Source organism: Cetorhinus maximus, chromosome 9 (assembly GCF_964194155.1).
Source record: "Cetorhinus maximus chromosome 9, sCetMax3.hap1.1, whole genome shotgun sequence".
Classification (NCBI taxonomy): Eukaryota; Metazoa; Chordata; class Chondrichthyes; order Lamniformes; family Cetorhinidae; genus Cetorhinus; species Cetorhinus maximus.
In genome coordinates, this window is record NC_135887.1 from 44,460,176 (window position 1) to 44,472,733 (window position 12,558).

The window sequence follows — 12,558 nt, forward strand, 5'->3', positions numbered from 1 at the left end:
ACCAAAACATGGGGAATAAAGAAAGATTTGCATTTATATAGTGCCTATCATGATCTCAGGGTTTCCCAAATCACTTTATATTTACCCAAGTACTTTTGAAGTACAGTCATTATTGTAGGATATACAGCAGTCGATTTACATACATCAAAGTCCCACATCAGCAAGGTGTTGATGACCAGATAATGTTTCAGTGGTGGTTGGTTGAAGCGTAAAAATTGACCAGGACACCCGGAAGAACTTCCCCGCTCCTCTTCGAAATAATGCCACGGAGTCTTTTATATTTATCTGAAAGGGCAGACAGAGCTTCACTTTATTGTCCCATCTATAAGGCAGCACCTCAGGCAGTGCAGCACTCCCTCAGTACTGTACCGGAGCATCAGCCTACATTTTGTGCTCATGTCTCTGGAGTAGGGCTTGAACCCACAACCTTCTGACTCACGGGAGAGTCTTACCACAGGTGTAATGCAGAAATACAACAATCTGTGAAAACAAAAACTGCTACAACTTGATCCCTATAATTCTCCTACCTGAGCTTATAATTTCAGGCATGTTAATTTGCAGTAAGTGATCCAGGCAGGTAGGGACAAAAGGCTGGAAACCTGCTGGCAAGTAATAGGGCAGTAGTAGTAAACATTGGGAGGATGAAAGGTAATTTATTTCATGTATAGAATAATGCATGAAACAAGGAGTGAATAAGGGGAATAATTTACAGTTGGAACATAGCCAGCCACTGTTGGAGGTAAAGCAGAGCAGATTTGGTACAAGAATACTCTTATGCAAGGAAACTAAACTCAGGGTCAAGCAGGATACCAAGAGTCAGCACGTTTTCATTCAAGCTTGGAATGATACCTAGGGAAGTTAACATAATACAGGCCTGAGGCACAGAGGTGCTGAAGGCAGTGGCAGAAACAACCATTTGGTGGAGGAAAGGAAGTAGGTGGAATTGAAGGTCAAAAGAATGAGGGGCAGTGTGCTGGTGAGAACTTTGTCTGCATAAAAACAAATGGTAGCAAAGGGGTGAAAGATGGGGCAACAGCAGGAGCACAGGCAGGAAGTGGAAAGAGAACAGGGGTGTTCAATTTCAGTCTGGTATCCATCACACACAATTCATTTCTCCACAGAAAGAAAACAGGCAGCAACACGAGAAAGCACTGTACTTTTACTGTGTCACACGGTTCCCTGATACAATGAATAACAAGATAAGGAACGAAAGTAAAGGATTACAGCGATGTGCTGAAGGAAAGCTGCTCCCCTCGTACTGCCTCAACTTTCATAAAGCTTCACAGCTTCAGTGACACAACCTCTGCCTGCATATGATGCCTCTTGTTATGTATTAGCCTTCTCTTGCATCGAATATAAATCAGAAATACAGCAGGAGGAACGTGAGAGATGTATATCACCCAAATGGCCAGTTAGTTTCTGTGATTGTGTAAACAAACACCATCCGGATACCTTGTACTGGCAGCACGGTTGTTAGTTGTTTCTTGCCACAGTTAAAGAGCGACATGGTCAGTGCATTGATATGCCAATATTGCCCTGCCTCCAGTTTTGAGACGCTGGTGAGACAGTTTTTACTCTTTCATCCATTCTCCTATGGTCATCTAATTACAATGTGACCCTCATCTCAAAATAGCAACCAGTCTTTGCCGAACCTCCAAAGGAATGTGAGTGAATGATACCATTCTCTGCACTTGTCTACCTACAACCCCGCAATTGCTGAACAAGTTAAGGGCAACCAGCAGACTTTTACAAGATCTTGTGGCAATTGGTCCACCCTCCACCCCTGCCACAATGCGATGTTGCTCCCAGTGAATCATTTGTTGTGCAGCAAAATGAATATTTATTTTAATGTGCTGACCTCACTTTACAGATCAGGAACTACAGAGAAGAGCTCAACACTTGGCGAGAAGCAGATCTGGTGCTGCTGCAGCATTATGTTATCCATTTTTATTATGTTTTCTCCTCCACATGTGGGCTTGACCTTGAATAAAAAGTGAATTGAAAAAAACATTATAACTGTAAGTGACTGTAAAGAACAATCAAGATCCACAAGAGACTTCAAGACAATAATTCCGGTCATTTTATTCTCTGCCACACTCCCTATCTGATCTCTCTGTTCTTGGTCTCCTATATTGTTTTAATGGCTGGAATCTTCTACTCTCGAGCCTATGTTTGGTGGTGATAATGGAAGTGGGGGTAATTTCCTCTAGGGGGACTGGACAGCTGACCACGTGCAATCTTGCACCATTCAGCTCATTTCACATACATCCGTGAGAAGCTCGTCGATTCTCATGGCCGATGCAGACAGGCAAGTGCTATCCCTTCCATTACCTCATGGGCCAAAGATCCAGGTACCATATTTAAAAGGCACCCGGACATCCCGCACTATCCTTCCTGGACATCCTGCACCATCCCTCCCGGACATCCTGCACTCTCCCTCCCGGACATCCTGCACTCTCCCTCCCGGACATCCTGCACTATCCCTCCCGGACATCCTGTACTAACCCTCCTGGACATCCTGCACTCTCCCTCCCGGACATCCTGCACTCTCCCTCCCGGACATCCTGCACTCTCCCTCCCGGACATCCTGCACCCTCCCTCCCGGACATCCTGCACCCTCCCTCCCGGACATCCTGCACCATCCCTCCCGGACATCCTGCACCATCCCTCCCGGACATCCTGCGCCATCCCTCCCGGACATCCTGCGCCATCCCTCCCGGACATCCTGCGCCATCCCTCCCGGACATCCTGCGCCATCCCTCCCGGACATCCTGCGCCATCCCTCCCGGACATCCTACACTATCCCTCCCGGACATCCTGCACTATCCCTCCCGGACATCCTGCACCATCCCTCCCGGACATCCCACACTCTCCCCCCCGAGACATCCTGCACTATCCTTCGTCAGGAAGCTCGACCTGCCTTTAAGCCGCCTTTAAAGTCTTGAGAACATAATTGCTAAAGTTCATCCCGCGGTCCGGAAACTGATTTTTGGCCTCCCGCCAAATTATGGTCCCTCATCCGCCAAGTTTCCTGATGCTGGCAAGCCCAGAAGATTCCGCCCAATGGACCTCAACTCAAATTTGAGGAACAGTATCTCATTGCTAAGGCACTTTACGGCCTTCCATATTCAGTATTGCCTTCAATAATTTCAGACCATAACCTTTGTCTCCATTTTTTTTCTATCGTGGACAACAGCTGTTGGTGATGATTACCCATCTACACTTGCGCTAGGCACATCTTTTGTTTCTTTATTTGACCCCTAACCATCTCTCCTGCCTTCCGTCTTATCACAATTCTTTTCTATCTCAGTTCCCCCTTTCCTTGCTTCTGTACTTGCTTAAAATCTGTTATGTCTCTAATATTTTTTAGCTCTAATGAAAGATCATTGACCTGAAACATTGCATGGAATTTAATGCCCTTCCCCATGATGGGCTTGGTTGCAGAGGGCATTTAATTGGATGAAAGAGTGGTGGGTGGGGTCCCTACCTCTGCCCTAATTAAGTCCAGGTTGGGAAGGCTTGTAGACGGCCTTCCCACCACGCCATTAATTGAGGCCTTTAAATAGGCAATTAATGATTACTTAAGGGCCTCATCCCACTGCCAATGGTATTCGCACAGCAGCAGGCAGGGTACTCGCCATGCTGGAAGGCTAGAAAGCAAACTCAACGGGATGGCTTGCAGGCTTCTGGGGGGCTGCCTTCATTCAAAGGTGCTCAGTGCCTGATCAAGGAACCCGGCATTGGGAAGGGGGACTGAGAGCCAACCCCTATCCTTGCTGCGGACTATCCCCCAGCCCTCCGCCCCCATGACACCCACCCTGTGGCCCCATCCTGCCATCACTCCCTTGTGGCCTGGGTCCCTCAGTGATCTTGGGCCTTTCCTGGGTGTATTTCCGGCAGCAGGCACCACTTTTGCTGATGCAGCCAAGCACTGCTCAGTTGCCAGCCTCTGATTTGTTCTGAGATTGGGTCCTTCTGTCTTGGACTCTTGGCGTGGAACTGTGGTATCCGCTTAACACTTGTTTATTAATACTACTTCTAAACAGGTTACAAAGTAGGCACGTAGCTCTTAAGCATGATTCCAACCTTTGGCGAGGGAGTCTAACATATGACTGACTGATGTCAGTGGTAAATAGCCATCAATGTCACATATTAGCATATCTCATCTATTAACCCTTTATACTAGCACTTATGCAGCACTCAGGGAGCAAGTTTTTCGTCCCCAGGGAAGATCTGCCGCTGCCCAGTCAGGCACTTAATTCGGTGGGCCTTCCCAAAAAGAGGCAATGCTGGACACTAGCTGGCTCTCCAACCAACGGGCAAGGCCCCTGTTGTCTCCATTAAATACTGCCGATTAACTCTGTGGGAGGGAGGCGCGCGCCCGACCCAATCAGGTGTAAAATAATGCACGATGATGTTGGGTGAGCATTCTGACATCATCGTGCACTCATGCGATATTTCGGTCGGCGGGCACAATTAAGAGGCCTATTAAGGCCCTTAATCAATTAATTTAAACATATTTTTCGCTGCCCATCCAACCTTACAGTTGGCAGCTGGGCAAATCAGCCAGGCGGCCTTTTGATTTTTTAGCAAACCTCATCCACGAGCAGGATGAGGTTTCCACAATTGAGTAAAAAATAAATATAAATTTTCATGCAGAACTTTTATTCTGCTCATGTTATTGTGAGTGAGTCCCATGTCGGGACATTATTTTCAGAGTTTAAAAATCTTTATTTTTGATTTTAAAATTGTTCAGCTTCAGGGAGCTTTCAGTGCCCGCTCCCCACCCCGCGCATGCGCAGACTTTTGCGCTCGCGCTCCTCCCGCCCCCACCCCGGCAGCGCTGAGCCTTTCAGCGCGCCTTTCACGCTGACTGGCCGCTAATTGGCCAGCCATGTGAAATCGCGTCAGGGGCCGATCGCGGGCAGCAGACTGTTCCCCAGCCACTCCCAGGCCCGCCCACCCGGTGACCTGAAAATCCTCCCCTGTTTTCCGCAGATGCTGAGTATTTCCAGCATTTCCTGTTTCTAATTTAATCTTGGGCTTTGCTTACCTGGTTTCATATATTGTCTGAATTTGGCTCTTATGATATATGATTTCATCTAAACTAGTCCATTCGATTGCAGCATTTTATTTGACACATGTGGACTAAAAGCAACTGTTCTAATTGTAGCAGTTTATTTTCACTGGCACTGGTTTCTATTCCTCTTGGCAACAAGAACAATGGTCAGGCCATTCTTGATGTCTAACTGTACAAACATTCATCTTGATGAAAGAGGTGAGCAAACACACGTTCCCAACAATTTCCTTTTCAACATTTACATTTTGTTTGGTTGAAAAAGAACTCAACCCAGGAGGAAAAACAGTTCAGACCAGTACTCTTATTTCCCAGTTTTTACTGCTGTTCCACTTTAAGGTATACGAGATCAGTTTGGATCAGTACTCTTATTTCCCAGTTCTTACTGTTGTTCCACTTTAAGGTATACGAGACCAGTTCGGACCAGTACTATTATTTCCTAGTGTTTACTGTTCTTTCCTTCTGGGAAATTTAAATCCCAATGCCATGCAAGGAAAAAAAGCACCCATTGATATCAGAGCTGATTTTATAAGGCTCAGCTGGAAGCGTAGAACTTCATTAGACATGGGTTCAAAGCGCACAAATGCCAGTGCACTCCAGTGGGACATTTTTTGCCAAAAAGAGAAATGGACATTTTTAATGCCACTCAGTACAAGCTTCATAAACGGCTCCAAATTTAAATAGGTCCTACATTGAATCTAGTAACTTTTGCTTTGTTTATTCTCCAGCAATGCAACCTACTTACTTAAATTGGGCATCTTAAAGGTCAGCATCACTTTTTAAGTTTAAGTTGGCAAACTATTTGTCCCTTTACTGAGTATATTACTTTCGCTGCATTTTTATTACTGCATTAACTGATATTGCTGCTTCTAGCTACAACTTCGCTTGCAGCAACTGTAATGTTGGGGTGTGAATTCCTTTGGCAGTTCCAGAGGCACTTATAGATCTAACGAAGGAAGAACAGTTTTTGATGGAACAAATGACTGCCTCGTGCATTAAGTATGTGCATCCTTACTCCCATATTCATTTTTATTCACCAAGTTAGTCCATCTAGGACATGCCACTGGAGATCTATCTTTAGTGCTTGTATTTCACTAAGACGCTTGTACATAGTTTTGCTATCTCTCGAAGGCCAATGTGCAGAGATCTTGTAGCATAGGAATGAATTCTTCCACACCATTGCTGTTGATTGTGCCTAATCAGTCATTTGGTTGTCCAGAGTCACATCAAAGTAAATCAAGTAAACATCCGAGGGGAAATATTTTCGTTGCTTTCCCTGTGGAAAGAAAACATCCACTTAAAACGCCTTAGACTGGTTGCCAAGTTCTCGAAATTCCAAAGAGTACGGAGAATAATAGATGGCAACCATTTTTTTTATTCGATCACAGGATGTGGGTGTCGTTGGCTACTGCCCATCCCTAATTGCCCTTCAGAGGGCATTTTTTAAGTGTCAACCATGTTGCTGTGGGTCTGGAGTCACAGGTAGGCCAGACTAGGGCAGCAGATTTCCTTCCCTAAAGGACATTAGTGAACCAGATGGGTTTTTATGACAATCGACAATGGTTTCGTGGTCATCATTAGGTTTTTAATTCCAGATTTTTACTGAATTCAAATTCCATCACTTGTCGTGGGATTCAAACCCAGGTACCCAGAGCATTACCCTGGGTCTCTAGTCCAGCGACAATACCATTACGTCATCGCCTCCCCCATTAAGTCTGGTTGCTATCCCCTCACAGGCGAAGAACTGTACACCTTGCAAAATGAAACATTACTCTCTCTGTGGAAATTTCAACATCATCATCCCGTAGCAATGGCATTCAGGTGTTTACCTTTCACATCTTCACATGACCATTCAAACTGCATCAGAAATGTACTCCAACATTCCACATTTATCACATTGAAGGGTCAAAGAAATGATCATGGGCAATTAGGACCAGTTATACCCTTGCACTATGCTTATTTTCACTTCAAACTGCTGATGAAACTATAGCAACACATTAACTCCCTACATGAAGAAGTTGTAGATATACAAGATAGCAATCAACTCTAAATTCAGTATTTTATTCAAACTCACTAAACGCTAAACTGCATGTTGCTGCAGAACAAAGAAATTCAATAGCTGAAAACTGAAAATGTTTACACTGCGTGACAATAATTCAGACGAAAATGTTTTAAATTAAGAGATTCTGTTCCCATCAAATTCTGTACAATAATAAAAGTAGAACTGCCCCCCCCACAAAAAAATGACATAAATAAAAACATTTCCCAGATTTCTCATTTTTACAATTTTAAAAAAATATTTTCTCTCCCTCTTTGAACTTTCCACAATTTAGCAATAAAAAGACTTATTTCCCAACTTCACTCTATTCTCATAACAGTTTTCTATACCCTTTACTTATTGCTGAAATCGGAATCTATTCAACTTTCTTTCAAGTGTGTCCAAAGTCACCATTTATTATGACATGTGGCTGTCTATTCCATAACTTAATAGATTTAAGTTTGTAAGCAACTGCCTCAGTCTCTGCTTTCAAAACCCTCATCCATCTAATTCATATCCCTCACGGTCTCTCACCCTACTGCCTCCTGTTGTTATAATACACACCTTTGCAACTTCAAATCCAGAGGGCACAAATTGAAATTTACATGGTACATAACTGACCTGATCACACACTTGTCACATTCAGCTCAGTCACTTTAAGAAGAACTGCCTCATTGGCTGCCTAACAGCTTCACTTGGTTAGTTACAAAGGAAGTCCATTCAGGAGTGGATTAAAATGCAAATTAGTATCCCATATATGCTGAGGGACTCCGACTTACATTTATTAATGAGTCTCCTGTTGAAATTGACAGTTAAATGAGGGAAAGTAGGCAGGAACAGAACAGGGAAGAGTGCTCCATTTTACACATCCCCCTCTGCTTTCCCAATGATCATAGAAAGTTAAAATTCCATCCCTTATATGTGTGGTAAAGTGAGGTACCCTGTCCCTTTAAGAGAATGTAAGTGCACTGCTCATGTTACAGCACTGATGAATCACTGCATACCTCAGGCAGCTGGGAACTATAAGTCTAGTTCTGGAGGCTTCTGAGTGAGCACGTATGATCTGGTGCTCTGCCCTATGTCTCAATAAACCATTACTGTTTATTCTTACATCAGTCTCTCCCCATTATTGATTGTAAGCAGCAATTGATGGGAACATAGGAAGGTGTGCAGTTAGAGATCAGTTGGCCAACTCATTTACCCAAGACATAAAAGTGCCGACGAGGTTAAAAACATTGCAAGACCCCTGAGTGAGAGTCTACAAGACAGGTGAGCAAAGCATTGCAAAGAGCATCTGTACTTACCTGTAAAATAGGTGACAGCCGGCAATCGGAGCAGAAAGCAGTGCTACAGTTTAAAATTTAAAAAACCCTGCAGAATCGCGATCGTGGGGATCCCACCAAAACTCAAAAAGAGCACGAAACACAACAGAGAAAAGCCAACTGCTGCAGAGACAGAGTTAAAAAATAAACGGTGCCTGCTCTTAAAGTGGCAATACATTTAAAAGGGTAAATACATGAAAAATGGCTATGGACAGAAAATTATAAGAGACCCCAGAGAGAGAGCGCGACTCCGCGGTAAGCCAAACACCTAAATTTGTCATTACCTGGAAAGCCTATCGGAAGTGCAATCCCCTTGCAGTCGTTCACAATGCCGCAGTTCGGGTGTGTCGATCCATTCAACACCATTTCAGATGACTGGTCTCAGTATGTCGAACACCTAGGGCTGAATTTTGCCGTTGGCGAGCAGGGGACGAGGCCCGCTCACCAATGTGCAAAATGACGCGGGTGACGTCGGGGGGAAAACCCCGCCGTCATCCCACCCCATTTAAATCTTCAGGAAGGCGGGCCCGCAACAAAATCAGCTGCGGGCCCACCGACCTGTCAATGGCCAATTGAGGCCATTGCCAGGATCATTAAAACAATTAAAGGACCTGCCCGTCCAACCTTAAGGTTGGCGGGCAGGCCAGGAGCCCCAGTGGGGATTAGAAAAAAACATGAAACCTCACCTCACTGGAGGGATTTAAAAAGTTTAATAAAGTTTAAGTGAAATTTATGAACATGTCCCATCTCATGAGACATTGTCACATGAGGGGGACATGTTAAGGATTTTCTTTTTACTATTTTTAATGTTTTCACAACTGTCAGCGATCTCCCTGAGGCAGCACTTAGCCTCAGGGAGATGTGCGCTCTTTCGTGCGCATGCGTGAAAGAGCGCAGTCTCGCTTTTGGGGAATCCCCCCCCCCCCCACCCCGCCCGCACAGGAAGCACACAGTGCACACAGTGGGCCCGCCCACTTAAAATGGCGGCGGGGCCCGCTTCTCCGGCGGGGATCGGCTCCCCAACCGCTGGAGATTGGGTCGGGCCCGCCTGCCCGACAGGCAGAAAATTCTGCCCCTAGTGTTCTTTTTTACCACTAACAACATCGCGGGAAGGAAAAGAAGTGGGCGATTCTTTGTCCTCATGCGGGAGCAAAATGCATAGGCTGATCCACAGCCTCATGTCACCTAGTGCCCCACACTCAAAGACATTTGATGAGTTAATAAAAGTTGTACAGAGCCACCTGAGACCAAAGCCCTCCGTTACTATGCAGCGCTTCAAGTTCAATTCAAGGAACAGGCTCCCGGAGGAGACAACAGCTGACTATGTGGCCGTTTTAAAGGCATTAACTGAGAATTGTGAATTCGGAACGTCCATTAGTGATATGTTGAGAAACCGGCTGATATGCGGGATTGGAGAATATACTATCGAAGTGCGTTTCCTAGCTGAACCTAGTCTAGACTCCAATAAGACATTAGAATTAGCTACCCCGATGGAGCGTGCTGTTAGAAATTCCGAAGTTATAAAAGAGACACAAAATGGTGCCGTCCATCTGGTCGAGCGGGACAATCCGGCAACAAAAGGTGCAAAATCTTCAGATTCCATGGAAAGGCGGGAAATGCTCTCTAGCTCCAGACCATTGAAAAACTATGGTACTGCAGTGAAAACCCACAAAATGAAAGCGAGAAATACATCCAGGCCTCCAGTGAGTGAACAACAACACAAAGAAGTCGAGAGCTTTTTCTGCAACTGCTATGTCCACATAAGGCAGCGCTGCAGAGAAAGGTTAAAACAACACTATAAAGGCAGAAGGAAAAATCATGAAACATGCCTCATGGAAGAGCCAGAAGAAATAGAATCAGACATCCATTCGTTATATAACCTCAAAGTGGGCAGAACCGAGCTCATCCGAGTAGCCATAATGATCAACGGACAACTCATTAAGATGGAAGTTGATACGGGAGTGACGATGTCTGTCATTGGAGAGCATACATTTAGACATCTGAGTAAAGGAACCCATCCTTTGAAGTTAGAAGCTTTGGACACTAAACTGAGGACATAAACGGACGAAGAAATAAGACTGAAAGGGTTATGTCAAATCTCGGCAACGTATGGAGATCAATCTGAAAAGTTGCCCTTGTTCACGGTAGTTGGAGAGGGCCCCAGTTTAATAGGCCACAACTGGCTCAAAAAGATTAAATTGATATTGCTGAAATTTTTCTAATTACAACGAAAATTGGTGACTGCTCTTAAAGCAGCAATGCATTTAAAAGGGTAAATACATGAAAAATAGCTATGGACAGAAAATTATAAGAGACCCCAGAGAGAGCGCGACTCCATGGTAAGCTAAACACCTGAATTTGTCATTACCTGGAAAGCCTATCGGAAGCGCAGTCTCCTTGCAGTCGTTCACGATGCCACAGTTCGGGCATGTCGATCCTTTCAACCCCATTTCAGTTGACTGGTCTCAGTATGTCGAACACCTAGCGTTCATTTTTGCCGCTAACGACATCGCTGGGGAGGAAAAGAAGAGGGCAATGTCCTCATGTGAGAATTGTTGCAAAAGTATGTTTCTGTTTTCAACGACGAGTTAGGAAGGATTCAAGGGCTACAGGCCAAGATCCACGTAAACCCAGATACAACCCTCAGATTTATAAGAGCCAGACCAGTCCCTTATGCTCTCTGGGACAAAGTTGAAACCGAACTGGGCAGACTGGAAAAGTTGGGCATTCTACAACCAGTGCAATTTTCTGAGTGGGTGGCACCCATTGTAGCTGTGCTGAGGCCAGATCAAAGCATGCACTTATGTGGTGACTATAAGCTAACTGTTAATAAGGTGGCCAAACTTGACAGACACCTGATATCCGAGATTGAGGAATGGTATTCGAAGTTGGCAGGGAGCACCACATATTCGAAATTAGACATGAGCCATGCCTACCAGCAGGTAGAGTTGGAAAAGGACTCTAGAGAATTTGTCACCATTAATACACACCAAGGATTGTATCAATACACATGTCTACCCTTTAAGGTCTCCTTGGCATGTGCTATTTTCAAAAGAACGATGGAAAACTTGCTCCAAGGATTGCCCCTTGTTACCGTTTACTTGGTTGACATGTTGGTCACGGGGCTGACCGACGATGAACACTTAGCAAATCTAGAAGAGAATCCAAAAGCTTCACACATGCGGGGGTACATTTAAAACAAGATAAGTGTCTGTTCCAAGCTAAGGAGGTAGTTTACTTGGGTCACAGGGTTGATGCACAGGGCCTGCATCCTGTGGAAGAAAAAGTCTAGGCCATTCGTGAAGCACCTGCCCTGAGAAATACCAGAGCTTAAGGCCTTTTTAGGCATGGTAAACTACCTCGGCCGATTCCTCCCAAACCTCTCGACTGTGCTGGCCCCGTTGTACGGCCTGCTTAGGAAGAACCAGAAATGGAGTTGGCAAGTCCCGCACCAGGATGCCTTCCTGAAAGTGAAGCGATTGTTAAGATCGTCGGCCTTGTTGGTCCACTTTGACCCCAAGAAGGAATTAATTTTAACATGTGACACATCCCTTTATGGAATAGGGGCTGTCCTTTCACATCGGATGGCGGATGGCTCCGAATGACCCATTGGTTATACATCTCGCACACTCAGTGTCACAGAGCGACAATATTCCCACATTGAAAAGGAGGGCTTATCTATTGTGTTCGGCGTCCGGAAGTTTCATCAATATCTCCACGGTCGCCATTTCCATATTATGACCGACCACAATCCGCTACTGGGATTATTTGGAGAAGATAAAGCAATACCACCTATCGCATCGGCTCACATCCAGAGATGGGCACTAACATTAGCCGCCTAAGAATACACTTTTGTTCACCATTCGGGAACTGAAATCGCACATACCAACTCACTAGGCCATTTTCCCCTGCCAATTAATAATGGGGAGGCCCCGATTCCCCAGGAACTGGCCTTAGTGCTAAATTTTCTGGATCCCTCCCCTGTTCAGACCAGACAGATCCATAAGTGGACAAGCCGGGACCCACTATTATATAAAGCCTGGGTGCAGGTCTTGAATGATTGGTCAGGTGGATCTAAATCCAAGGAGATGAAGCCTTATTCTGATCGTAAATATGAACTC